This window comes from Chionomys nivalis, chromosome 4 (genome assembly GCF_950005125.1).
Source record: "Chionomys nivalis chromosome 4, mChiNiv1.1, whole genome shotgun sequence".
Lineage (NCBI taxonomy): Eukaryota > Metazoa > Chordata > Mammalia > Rodentia > Cricetidae > Chionomys > Chionomys nivalis.
Window position 1 is genome coordinate 41,262,061 of NC_080089.1, and position 12,297 is coordinate 41,274,357.

Consider the following 12,297-nt stretch of genomic DNA (forward strand, 5'->3'; position numbering starts at 1 on the left):
TAAAGCGTATCAGCATCAGGAAGATTAAGAACCATTGCTCAAGAAGAACTGGTCCATTTGCACCAAGAGACAAGGATAAGAATGCCATCAACAGCACTTTGAAACTGCAAAAATCCTGAAGCAAATGGATCTATTACAACATAGACATAAAATGAAATGTTACACAGCAATGGAAATTAACAACAGCTCATTAAGCTTCCTCATCAACATGAATACATTTTACAACAATGTTGAGGGCTTGGGGATTTGGGTTTGAGGTTTAGCTTTGGGTTCAGTCCCTAGAATTTAAGGAAAAGTGTGAAACACACACACATACACACATATGTATCCCAGTTTATACAAATTTCAAAACATGGAAAAATAATCACTTCAGATCATATACCTAAGTGGCTTTTTAAAAAAAAGAAGAAGAACTCAGCTCAGTTAACAAAGTGCTTGCTATGCAAGTATAGGGACCCAAGTTCCATCTTACACACACAGACGTTAAATCTCACAGAGACAGGAGGCTCTCAGGAGCCTGTCTGCCAGCCAGCCAATCTAGCTGAGGCAAGCTTCACATTCACTTAGAGACCCTGTCTCAAAAAGAAAAACAAAAACAAGAAAAGATAAAGAACAATCAAGGAAGATACCTGACCTTTGGCCTCCATACACGTTTACATGTTTGACTATACACACACACACACACACACGCACAGTCATGCATGTACACACAAACACACATGTACAGAGAGAAAGAGAGACAGAGACAGACAGACAGACAGACAGACACAAACACACACACACACACAAACAGAGACAGAGACAGAGAGAGAACCCAGAGGGGAACTAACCAGAGTCGAGCCGTGTTGAGAGTTGAGCACAGCCATACCCATGGGAGGCACCCTGGGAGGATGGAGGCCTTTGATTAGGAAGCGCCTGGGGCAAAATCAGAATCAGACCTCTTCATCCCTCAGTCTGTTTGGTTGCTCTTCCTTCCTTCGTCAGCATCACATGCAAATCCACCTTGTTCTCCCTGGTTTTATCCCCTGGTCCAGTTCAAGCAGCCATCGCCCTCTGCAACAGTTTCCTCACCGGTGTCTCCTAGCTTCTTGGGAGCTACTCAACATGTAAGTCAAGTGGTGTTCTTCGAAATTCCGATGGCCTCCTTTCTCCCTCGGAATAAAACCAATCTCAACTGTGTACCTCCAGGCTTTATTTCCTTAAGTTTCCCGAGCTCTGCTCTCTGCCTATCCTTCTAACCCCACTTCCTTCCACTCTTTTCCTTTTCTTTCTAAAATTGCCCTGCTAATTTCCCCTTCGTTGGCTCTCTGCTGAAAGCTTCATCTCAGCATGCATGTGTCTCAAATTTAAAGACAAATGTCACCTTCCCAAAGAGGCTGTCTCTGACCACACTATCAAATACAGACACGGTGTCACTGTCGTCACCCTCTCTTCATCCTCTTCTACTCCACAAGACACGTCTTGTCCCCACCAGAGTGAGGCTGTGTCAGCCCCATCGTGTTACCACAGCTGAGCCTGGCACACAGCAAGTACTGGGTGGATGAAGTGGATGTCATTTTGAATAGACATGACACAGTAGTAGAATCAAGTACACTGGTGGGGGAAGCATTATCCTAAGAGAACAATTTTAACACCATCTCCAAAAGTACTTTGGGCTACATTCCCAAGGATGCTAATCAGATTTTCATACCACAAGATCCTGAGTTTTGAAAATGAAACTACTTAAAAATCTCCTGGTGTGTGTGTGTGTGTGTGTATTTAATATTCTACTTTAAGAAAAACATTGTGCTTAAGAGGATGTTTCCAAGAGCTGGAGAGACAGGCCAGTGGTCAAGAGCATGTACTACTCCTACGGAGGACCTGTGCCAGGAGGCTCACAACCACCTACAACTCGTTCCAAAGGATCCAATGCACTCTTCTGGACTTCACAGGCACCTGCACTCCCATGCATGTACCCACACACAGGCACACAGTATATATATAATTAGAAATAAAAAATATTTTTAAAAAAGCATGCTTCATTAAGTTCTGAGTTCATTCTCACTCACCATTAAGTAGTTTATACAAGTTACCTTTCTATGCCTGTGTCCTGGACAGTAGAATGAAGCAACCCATTGCTGGTTTGAGCTGTTGTGAACATTATGGAATAAAATTCTTTCAATGAAAGCATCTAGTTAAGTGGTCAGCAAATTGTATGGAATTAATAAACGGTTGTCAGTGTGAACACTGAGAGAAGGGAAGTCATGGCAAAGAGGAACCTAAGGTAAATCACCAACATCCTCTCCCTCTGGAGTTTACACAGTTTGCACACAACAGCTAGGAAGACAACCAAGGCTAACCCTGCTCCCACCAACAAGTCAAGTGTACACGTGGAGTTCATACAGAAGCATGGACAGAGCACTCTAAGAACATGGAGGGTGTGACTAACTTCACTAAGGACGTGGGTCACACGTGATATGGTCTGGAAAGGAGCCATCAGAAACCCACCAGATGGAAAAGTGGGGAGCTGGTGTACCCGTAACAGTGAGCGACAACAGTGAGTGACAGGTGTAAGTAGAGAGGGCCTGGTGCCACTGCTGTGGTGCATTGTGGGAAGGGGCCTGGAAGGTGAGTACAGCTGTGGTCCCACCACAAGGAGCTATATTTATAGAGTTTACATTCTCTTCACTGGGCAATGGGGAAATGGGGAGTGGGGTAAACAAGCTATTTTAATAGCAATCTTTTTAAAGACAGAAGAACATCCTTATGTCTTTAATTACTACATAGATCCTGGATCTGTTAACCTAAAGTGGAAAATCTGATCCGCCGGAATTCCTGAGACCATGCAAGCAGTTCCTGTATTGGTGAAGACTGGGCTGGGGTCTGGCCTCCTGATCAACAGGTTTCCTGGCCAGGACGATGCTGTTAAAGCCACGATCTTCACAACAGCAGAGAAACCTGAGTTTCCTGTGTGCAGATGCTGTGCTGCCTGCCACTGCTATCTCATTTAACTCTCATGACACTCATAAAAGGCGCTATTAACCCCATTTGAGACCAGAAAATCCAGGCAAAACAAAGCCCTGGGTCATTTGACTAGTGACTGACAGAGCCAGGATTCCAAGGGAGGCTGACTTCAAAGCCCAGGAATTAAAGCTGGAATTAAGCCTGTTGAAAGAGAACACTGCTCAGTTCGTTAAACATCATGTGCTCAAAAGCCATCTGTGTGTACCTGCTACAGTTTAAAGCATTATACTAGGTTGGTCACTCATAAATTTTACTGGGCAGAACAATCGTGGAGCAGAGCACTAAGTCATAGATTCCCGGGCTCCACCCAGAGATTTTGGTTCCGGAAGCCCGAGAAGGAATCAGGGATCTACTTTCTAACTGTAGGTTCTGCAGAATACTCACTTGTGCTGTGAACAATGTTGGCTAGCTTCGAGATTCAAGGTGGTGTCAGAGCCTGACCTCTGGGTACTTCTGGCACAGGAACACAAGCCCAAAGTCTTCACATGAGAGAGGTTACATGAGATGAAGTGAGAAGAAACAGGATTTGACAAAGAAAGGGACACCCTTTTCCAGGCAAACGGAGGCACAATGAAGAGTATCTGCTTTGGGAAACGGAATGATGGTCACAGAGAAAATTGGGGAAAGCTGGAGAAGGCCCTGAATGTCCACCATTGCATTAGGAGCTTTACTTAGCACCTCCACTGGGAAGCACCTAGCTAGTGGACTTTGTAGAGAAAAGAAATAACGATAGCCACCTTTTCTGTAAGAGCTCTCTCAAAGCTGGGCAAGATCAAGTGGAATCAGAATGTCACACATCAAGACAGCTGGCCGACCGCAGATCTAAGCCCCAAGAGAAAAATCAGGAGGCATCGCCTCAAAGGGCAGGAAAGGCAATGCCATGACAAACCGTATGTAGGACACAGCTCAGGGTATTTGTCACCTACTAAACCCAAATTGTAGCCCCAAGCTACTTTTCAGAACTCTTCCCGGAGTATATAGGTCAGGGGTAGAGCATTTGCCTAGCATGGGTCAGGCTCCAGGTTCAATCTCCAGTTTGGTGGCAGGGAAGTGGGGTGGGGGGGGGTGTATTGGTGGTCTCTTATATAGCTGGCCAGACCCAGAATCCATGAAACAAACAAACAAACAAAAAAAAAAAAAAAACACAGTTTAGGAATAAGATGTGTAGACAGGCCTGAGTAGCCCACATAGATGTTATACCATTGAAATATCAAGAAACACACACACACACAAACACACACATGCACACACAAGAGTCATTATTCAGAGCAATGCAATCTCATTTTACACAGAATTCTAACAAGTACTAAGAATCCAATTTCCAAACCCTCAGCAGTCTGGAAGCAAAATTTACAAGGGCAGAAGAGCCTTCTGTGGGTGTGAGGGTCAAGAGAAGAAATAAACACTTAAAAAGGACACAGGATCACACCCAGTGAGTGTGCCAAAACCGTTTATTCAGGTGTACAAATGATCCCCCTAAGATATAAAATGAGTGGGGATCTTCCTGAGTGAACTCAACACCATTCTTCAAAACAAGCAATGTCTGGCTGGTCAGAAGGCACAATGTCCAAAGATGATTCACACATGCCAGCCTAACCCTTCTCCACAGTAGCTATGTCACAGCCAACAGTGCAGGCAGGAGGCCCATTTTATAAACCTCAGTCTGCCAGCGACCTATGCGTTCATACAGCGTCTACTGAAGACATGCTCAATGGATGAGGTTTAACTTGGGCAACATTTTCCTGGTGATCATGCCTCTGAATTCCATCTTCATCCACAATGCAAAGCCGCACTGTCAAGGTAGTCTGAAGGGTACAGCCTGTCATCAGTTACTGAAATGAGGTGGTGTGTCACATTGCTGTGGGACGCTTCTACACTGTGTGAAGATATATTGCTGGGATTGGTTTAATAAAGAGATGAACGGCCAATAGCTAGGCAGGAAGTATAGGGAGGACTTGCGGGCAGAGAGAGGAAGTAGGAGAAAATTGAGGAGCAGAAGAGACATCAACGAGACATGAGGGAAATCAGACATACAGAAAGAAAAGTAAAAGCCACATGGTAAAAAGTAGATTAATAAAAATGGGTTAATTTAAGTGATAAGAGCTAGTTAGGAACAAACTAAGATCTAGGCCAAGCTTTCATAATTAATAAGATTATTTGGGAGCTGACTGACGGACGGGACGGAGAAAGCCCTGTTACACTACATGCTGGATGTCCTGGACAGGCTGTGTGAGAACTTTCAAAGGAGGCAGCAACACATGAAGGCCCTTCACTTTGTTCACTAACACCAATCAATGTTTATTAAGAATTAACATTGGCTGGGCAGTGGTGTCCCACACCTTTAATCCCAGCACTAGGGAGGCAGAAGTAAGTGGATCTCTGTGAGTTCAAGGCCAGTCTGATCTACAGAGTGAGTTCCAGGACAGTCAGGGCTACACAGAGAAACCCTGTCTGAAAAAAAAAAAAATGAATTAAAGCTTCATTGTTTTTTCTATGGATTTCATCTATTTTGTGTGGCTATGTACGTGTCTGCAGATACACATACATGTATGCAGGCCAGCAACGGATGTGAGCTATCTTCCTTAGGTTTTGAGACAGTCTCTCATCAACCCTGGAGCTCACTGAATTAGCCCCTGGGATCTTGCTGTCTTGACCTCCCAAGTGCTTGGACTAGAGGTATGCCACCGCACCAAGCTTCTTTAGGAGGGTGCTAGGAACACAGGTCCTCACACGTGCAGGGCAAGCTACTTACCTACTGAGTTACCTCCCCAGCCTGCCATCTATTTTGTAAACATTTAAAGAAGTGTCTTCATAGGAGAAACTCAGGTATTCCCTGAAGGTCATAGTCAATTTCTGATGGTTTAAAATGTGTACCAACACATGAGCTTTCTATCCTGATACAGACGGAAAGCAAATCCATCATCTAAAAACTACCAAAGAACTTGAGATGACATCAAAGAGCAGAAAGGAGCCGGGCGGTGGTGGCGCACGCCTTTAATCCCAGCACTTGGGAGGCAGACGCAGGTGAATCTCTGTGAGTTCGAGATCAGCCTGGTCTACAAGAGCTAGTTCCAGAACAGGCTCCAAAGCCACAGAGAAACCCTGTCTCGAAAAACCAAAAAAAAAAAAAAAAAAAAAAAAAAAAAAGCAGAAAGGTCAGTCTTCCTTTCTCTCTTTATTTCTTTTTACAAATTGATTTATTTTTATTATTATTTTTTTTATTTTCGAGACAGGGTTTCTCCGTAGCTTTTGGTTCCTGTCCTGGAACTAGCTCTTGTAGACCAGGCTGGCCTCCAACTCACAGAGATCCACCTGCCTCCGCCTCCCGAGTGCTGGGATTAAAGGCGTGAGTCACCACCGCCCGGCTAAGAGGGCACCAGATCTCACAGATGGTTGTGAGCCACCATGTGGTTGCTGGAAATTGAACTCGGGACCTCTGGAAGAGCAGCCAGTACTCTTATCCTCTGAGCCATCTCTCCAGCCCTTGATTTCGTTTTTATGTGCATGGATGTGGGTATACCTGTGTATGTGCCACATGTGTACAGGTGCCCACAGAGGCCAGAGGAAGTTTATGGATCCCCTTGGAACTGGAGCTACAGGCAGATGTGAACCCCCTGACATGAGTGTTGGGAACGAAACTCTGGTCCTCTGAAAGAGCACGGGCTTTCTCCAGTCTCACCGCTCAGAGTTACTGTTTAATACTGTAACAGACAAAAAAAAAAAAAAAAAAAAAAGCCTGTGAAGTATTACAGAAAGATAACGTGGCGGAATGAACTAGGCCTGACGTGTTTCTCAGACACAGCAAAGGCTAGAGAAAATAAAAGCACACTTTCCCCCAGTTTCACCAAAAACCAGCGTTGTGGTACTTCAGGAAATGGGTCAAACACATGGTAACGGTTACAACGGAAGCATTCAGCTGCCCCATCCGAAGAGCACACTGTTCTCCAGAAGCTTACAGTATAGGGACATTGACTCACCCATGCCATAGGCCTAAAAATGACATTTTCTCTAACCACAAATTGTGACTTGTGAATCGATTTCATGGGATTCTGTCAGCAGTTTTCTTTCCACTGGGGGAAAAAAATGGAATATAGCAGAAATAAGCAGAAGGCACCTGACAAGGGTAAACAAGGCAGCGTGAGGCCAAGCCTGGTACCTCATGCCTTGGAGCTCAGCACTGGGAGGTTGAGACAGCAGGACTACAGTCCGTAGCAGGCTAGCCCTGGGCTACACGGTTGAGTTCAAGGCCAACCGTACCAAGAGCTTCTGTGTAAAAACAAAACACACACAAAAACAGTACTTTATGAAACTTTTCATTCATATGTAGATGTATGTACTAAAATATAATGTCTTTATTACTGAAGTTTTGGTTTTAAGTTAGGAAAGTCATTACACAGAGAACTAAAGCCAGAGGTCCCAGACTGACTAGCCATACTTAATCCTCAGGTCCTGCTCAAGCTCTCTGATAAAGATGGGCCTATGGAAACCTATACAAGAGCCACAGAGACAGCCACAAAGAAGAAACACAACAGGGGCAAACCCAGCCAAGCCTGTTTGGCCCCAAAGGCCTTGCCACCTTTCCCAAACAATCTGCTCAAGCTCTCTTTGCTCAGGATGAACCCATAGAAACCTATTTAAGAACTCCTTGGCACACACACACAAACATCCACACAAAAACAGAGTCCCAGCCAAGCACTTAGCTGGCCTTGAGGTTCTGCCAGCCCTAAGGCGGTGCCTACAAACTAGCACAGCTAAGCAACGTTGGAGTGAAGCTCCTCCTTCCTCCACTGTCTGTCAACAGTCCCAACTCTTTCAATTAACTTTTCTTCAACTACAACTTCTGCAACCACTGCCTGTGTTCGTAAGGGGCAACTCTTCCTTGCTTAAATCCCAGACTGTCTTCCTATCAGCAGTCCCAGAAACCTGTACTCTTGATTCTCAACACACAGCCTAGTATACAGACCTTTCAGCCACTCCTGAAAACCAAGATGGGGTCTCCTGGCAGCTCGCAATCTTACTTCGACTTGGGGCAAATATTGGCTCCCCAAATTCCTTTCAGCAGTCCTGAAAGGGACAGGCCTAGTGATCCAGAAGTATACGAACGGCTGCTGTTTCCCAGTAAGACATCAAACCTTACAGATGGGGAAACACATTTTCCTGATTCAATGATTCAAAGCTAAGTTTCCCACCAACGGAGCATCTCCCATACTCCAGGCCTCAGGGAGGTTGGGAGCATCCTAGCTTACTCCCGCTGCCCAGCCTCCCTCTGTCAATGCCCGGTCCTCCTGGGGTCCCAGGCCTGGTTTCCTAACCCCACTGCCCCACTCTTAGGAGAACACGCCTTGGGCCTCTGGCCCCAGCAGAGCGGCGGCCGAGCTACACTCACCCCTCGGCCCGGGAGGCGGCGGCTCCTCAGGCTGCGACTCCGCCCGCCCGGCCACCGCCGTCGCCGCCGCTCGGCCTCCGGCCTGCTCCCGGCCGGCCCCGACCCGGCTCCGCTTCACCTCGACCCCCTCTCCGGCCGCCGGAGCCCAGTGTCCTGCATTGACCCGGAAGCAGCTTTCTGGGCCCCCCAACAACAACACGTGACCCCGCCGCACGTGTCACGTCCGCTGCGTGATTGGGAGGGGCCGTGCGCTGAGCCTCCGAGACCAAGCTGCGGTTGCCATGGCAACCGGGATGGTGGTATCCACCTAGACTTGATCAGAAACGCACCCGTCTGTTTGCTTTCCTTATTGATGCACCAGGGGAGCACCCGCTGGTCCAAAGACCGATCACTTGCAAGAGAAATGTCTTCAGAGAAAGATTCCCTGGACTGAACCTGGCCACACACTTGTAATCTTGGCCTGACTCTGCGCGACCCTGACTATTTGTGACACTACCTATCCCTGACTCGGCTGACCTCATCTATAAAATTTCCTGTAAAGCTCTCTATGTGTCATGTGCATCTAGGTGTGAGGACAATCCGCCCCTTGCTCTGTGCCCCCTCCAGGCCTGGGGCACCTGAAGCTTCCAACACTAACAGTTACAGCTTTAACAGCCACAGCCCCTAAACACAGGAGATTCAAATAAGAAGAGAGAGAGAGAAAGAGAGAGAGAGAGAGAGAGAGAGAGAGAGAGAGAGAGAGAGAAAGGAGAGAGAAGAAAAGGCTTCTGCAAATCTCCTAGTGATCTGCTTAAGACCACCTATTAGTCAAAATGGCCAGGCTGAGACTTGAAGCCAAGTCAAGCTAGCTCCAAAGGACATGTGCATCACACCAGGCCATGCAGAGCCCCTGCTCCAGAAGTCTCACACGAGCTGCTCGGCTGTTTGATTTTATGCTTCTCTGTTCCTTTCTTTGCAGGACACTGCCTGTGGAATGGGGATGCAGCAGGCTGACCCTGACGAGGACGCAGCTTTGCGCAGATACATGCACGGAAATTCTAGGAGTTGAGGAGATCTCCATGCACAAAGCCCATGTGCTTTTGTGTATAGCATGTGTCCAGGAAGACGTGGGGGAATGCTATGAACATGCATATGTACATATTGATATTTTCCTAGAGACAGGATAAAAATCTCTAGGTGAGTCCCAGTCTTGCTTACCATCCTCAGTCTCTGGGGGCTTAAATTGGTCATTTTCCTTTGTTTTTTCTTGTCCCATAGATGGGAATTAGGCTGGAGGGAGACATGAGGAGGACCTGGTTGATGAATGTGTTCTAAGGACAAGGACTTGGGCAGTGAGGGGGCTTAGAGAACTCAGGTGATTGCCTCCAGCCCTGGAAAGCACTCTATTGACACCTTAGAATGTAACCACTTTGAGGGGCCCAGGTCATAGACAGAGCCACAGCTAAAAGCAGCCTCAGTGAGGAGGACCATGGGAAGAGCAGAATGAACAGGAGGACCATGGGAAGAGCAGAGTGAACTGGAGGATCATGGGAAGAGCAGAGTGAACTGGAGGATCATGGGAAGAGCAGAATGAACTGAAAACAGAAGGAAGGACAAGGGCAAGGGTCTCCCCTCTTGATACTCTGCTAGCTTGCTTCTGCCTAAATACCCAGATGACAAACTTGCTATGAATTCAAGTTCTGTAGAGGACACTCAGAAATACTTAGGAAGATAGGTATCTTATGAGCAACTAGGGGGAAGTAAGAGCTGTAATTCTTTACTATTAACAAATCCCATTGCTATGACTAGAAACACACATAGAGATATTGAATGTGATGGTTTCCTTAGAGAATAAACTCAGAGATTAATGTTTCTACCTGTCTCCATCTCTCCACGGCAACTAGAATCCTCTTTCTAAAACTCGAATGGGACTGTATCACTCCCTGGAGCTGAAAACCCTTCCTGAGACTCCCAGTGACATTTCTTCATCTCAGCACGAAACTTACAATCAACCACCTGCTCCTCGGAGTTCTTCACAATCTACTGACGTTCCCAGCCTCACAATCTACTGACGTTCCCAGCCTTACAATCTACTGACGTTCCCAGCCTCATTTCTTACCTGTTTTCTGATATTCACAGCTGCTTCATTCAGTCTGCGAGCCAAGAGCTATATGTGGCTACTTAGTTTTAATTAAAATCAGGAGTTGGGGGTGTATCTCAGTTGGTAGGGAGAATGCTTGGTCAGCATGCAGGTGCAGCAAGCGCTGGATTCAGCCCTCAGCACCATATAACCCAGGTGTGGTGCCGCACATCTCGGTCACCAGCAATTGGGAGTTTGTAACAAGAGCCCCAGGCATTCAAGATTGCCCATAGTGAGTTTGGGGCCAATGTGGGTGATATGATACTCTGTCTCAAAAAATTAAAAAAATAAAATAAAATGAAGGGCTAAGGATGTAGATCCTTTGTAAATCCCGTGCCATGTTGTCCAAGAATCCTATAGAATCCCAGAACCAACACAGAGAGAGAGAGAAAGACAGAGAGACAGAGAGAGGGACAGAGACAGAGAGAGACAGAGACAGAGAGACAGAGATCACACACATACATATGCAAGCATACACACACAACTTATGTTAAATTAAGGTTTTCCAAGTCACATGATACTACTATCACTTTAAGCACTATCATCACACGTGGCTACTGACTATCATATCAAATTGTTCACATATGGAATATTTTATCATCACAGAAACTTCTAGTGGGCAAAGACACTCTCACTAACAAATCTCCATCATGTGTCTTGCTTTGTAGGAATTCTGCTAAGCCATTTGAGTAAAACCTTTCTATCTTTTTTTGATGGAAAATTGCACATGCTTGCTTGTTTGTTGCAAGAATCAAGCATCAGTGGAGGCGGGAACGAGGTCAATGCTATGTGGGGTTCAGAGGAGGCTGGAGTTAGTTTTGTGGTATTCATCACCAATTTCCATCATTCCTAAAGGGTCATCTTCTAGCAAAGAGTTGGTAGACACTGGGCCAAGATGAAAGGAAAAAGTAATAAAAGGACAATCATTTAGCCATTTTATTAGAAACTGTGGATACTTTGATCATTTTGATAAAAAAAAAAACCAGCAATTCCATAAGATTCAACCCAATGGTAATGATAAGTTTAGGCTGGGTGGTACATGTCTATAACCCTAGTGCTCAGGAGGCTGAAACAGAAGAATTATGAGTTTCAGGCTATCCTGGGCTACAGAATGACATCCTAAGAAAGGAAGGGAGGAAAAAAGGGAAGGAGGGAGGAAGAGGAAGAGAAAGGAAAGGGAAGGCTTTTTGGAAGAATTGGAGTTGTTTTTGTAAGTTCTCATGAATTCCTTGTAGTTAAAGTGGGCTAAACGAAGCAGAATCTGCTCTAACAATGTGTAGTAATTCTTGGAGCAGCTAGTCTGGTTGACCAGTTGGTTCTCTGATTCAGGATTTGCCATGCCCTAAGAGCAGTCTTAACTGCTTTCAGAGTTCTCTTTGTGCCAGCTGCCGCTGGGGGTATTTTACATTGACTTTCCCTTTGAATCCTCACAGTGATCTCATGCAGTTTATCTGATGCTATCAGATCTATCAAGAGAGACTCGGCTTAGGTAATGCACCCAGAAACACACAGATAGTAAGTGGAGAGGCCAAATTCATATTGAGGTGAGTCTGACACAGGAATCTGAGTTCGTCATAGCCCTGTAATAATGGGCTAGCATTCAATTGTGAAGTCTCAGCCAGATGTTTGCACATCCTTTTGATTCAGCAAATGCCTATTTTATAATCAGGGTGTATCTGTATATCTTAGACATAGTGAGGTGGCTTGAGTCAAACAAACATGGATTGGCAGGGAACAATGTTGCAGTGTGGTTAGAAAGATAATATGCACACACAAAAAATTGATCCAG

The 12,297-nt window shown here is 45.8% G+C and overlaps 1 protein-coding gene across 2 annotated transcripts in view; it reads right to left on the minus strand.

Annotated features, from left to right (window-relative positions):
* Tbcel (tubulin folding cofactor E like) overlaps nt 1-8,558 on the minus strand; it is a 59,311-nt gene extending 50,753 nt beyond the window's left edge. The window contains exon 1 of one of the 2 annotated variants that reach the window (XM_057768035.1): nt 8,390-8,558. The gene's annotated coding sequence lies outside the window, so the exon portion shown is untranslated. Of the gene's footprint in view, nt 1-830; nt 939-8,389 lie in introns of those variants that run through there. The other variant, XM_057768037.1, reaches the window with a different exon arrangement.
* Between the last annotated feature and the right edge of the window lie 3,739 nt (nt 8,559-12,297).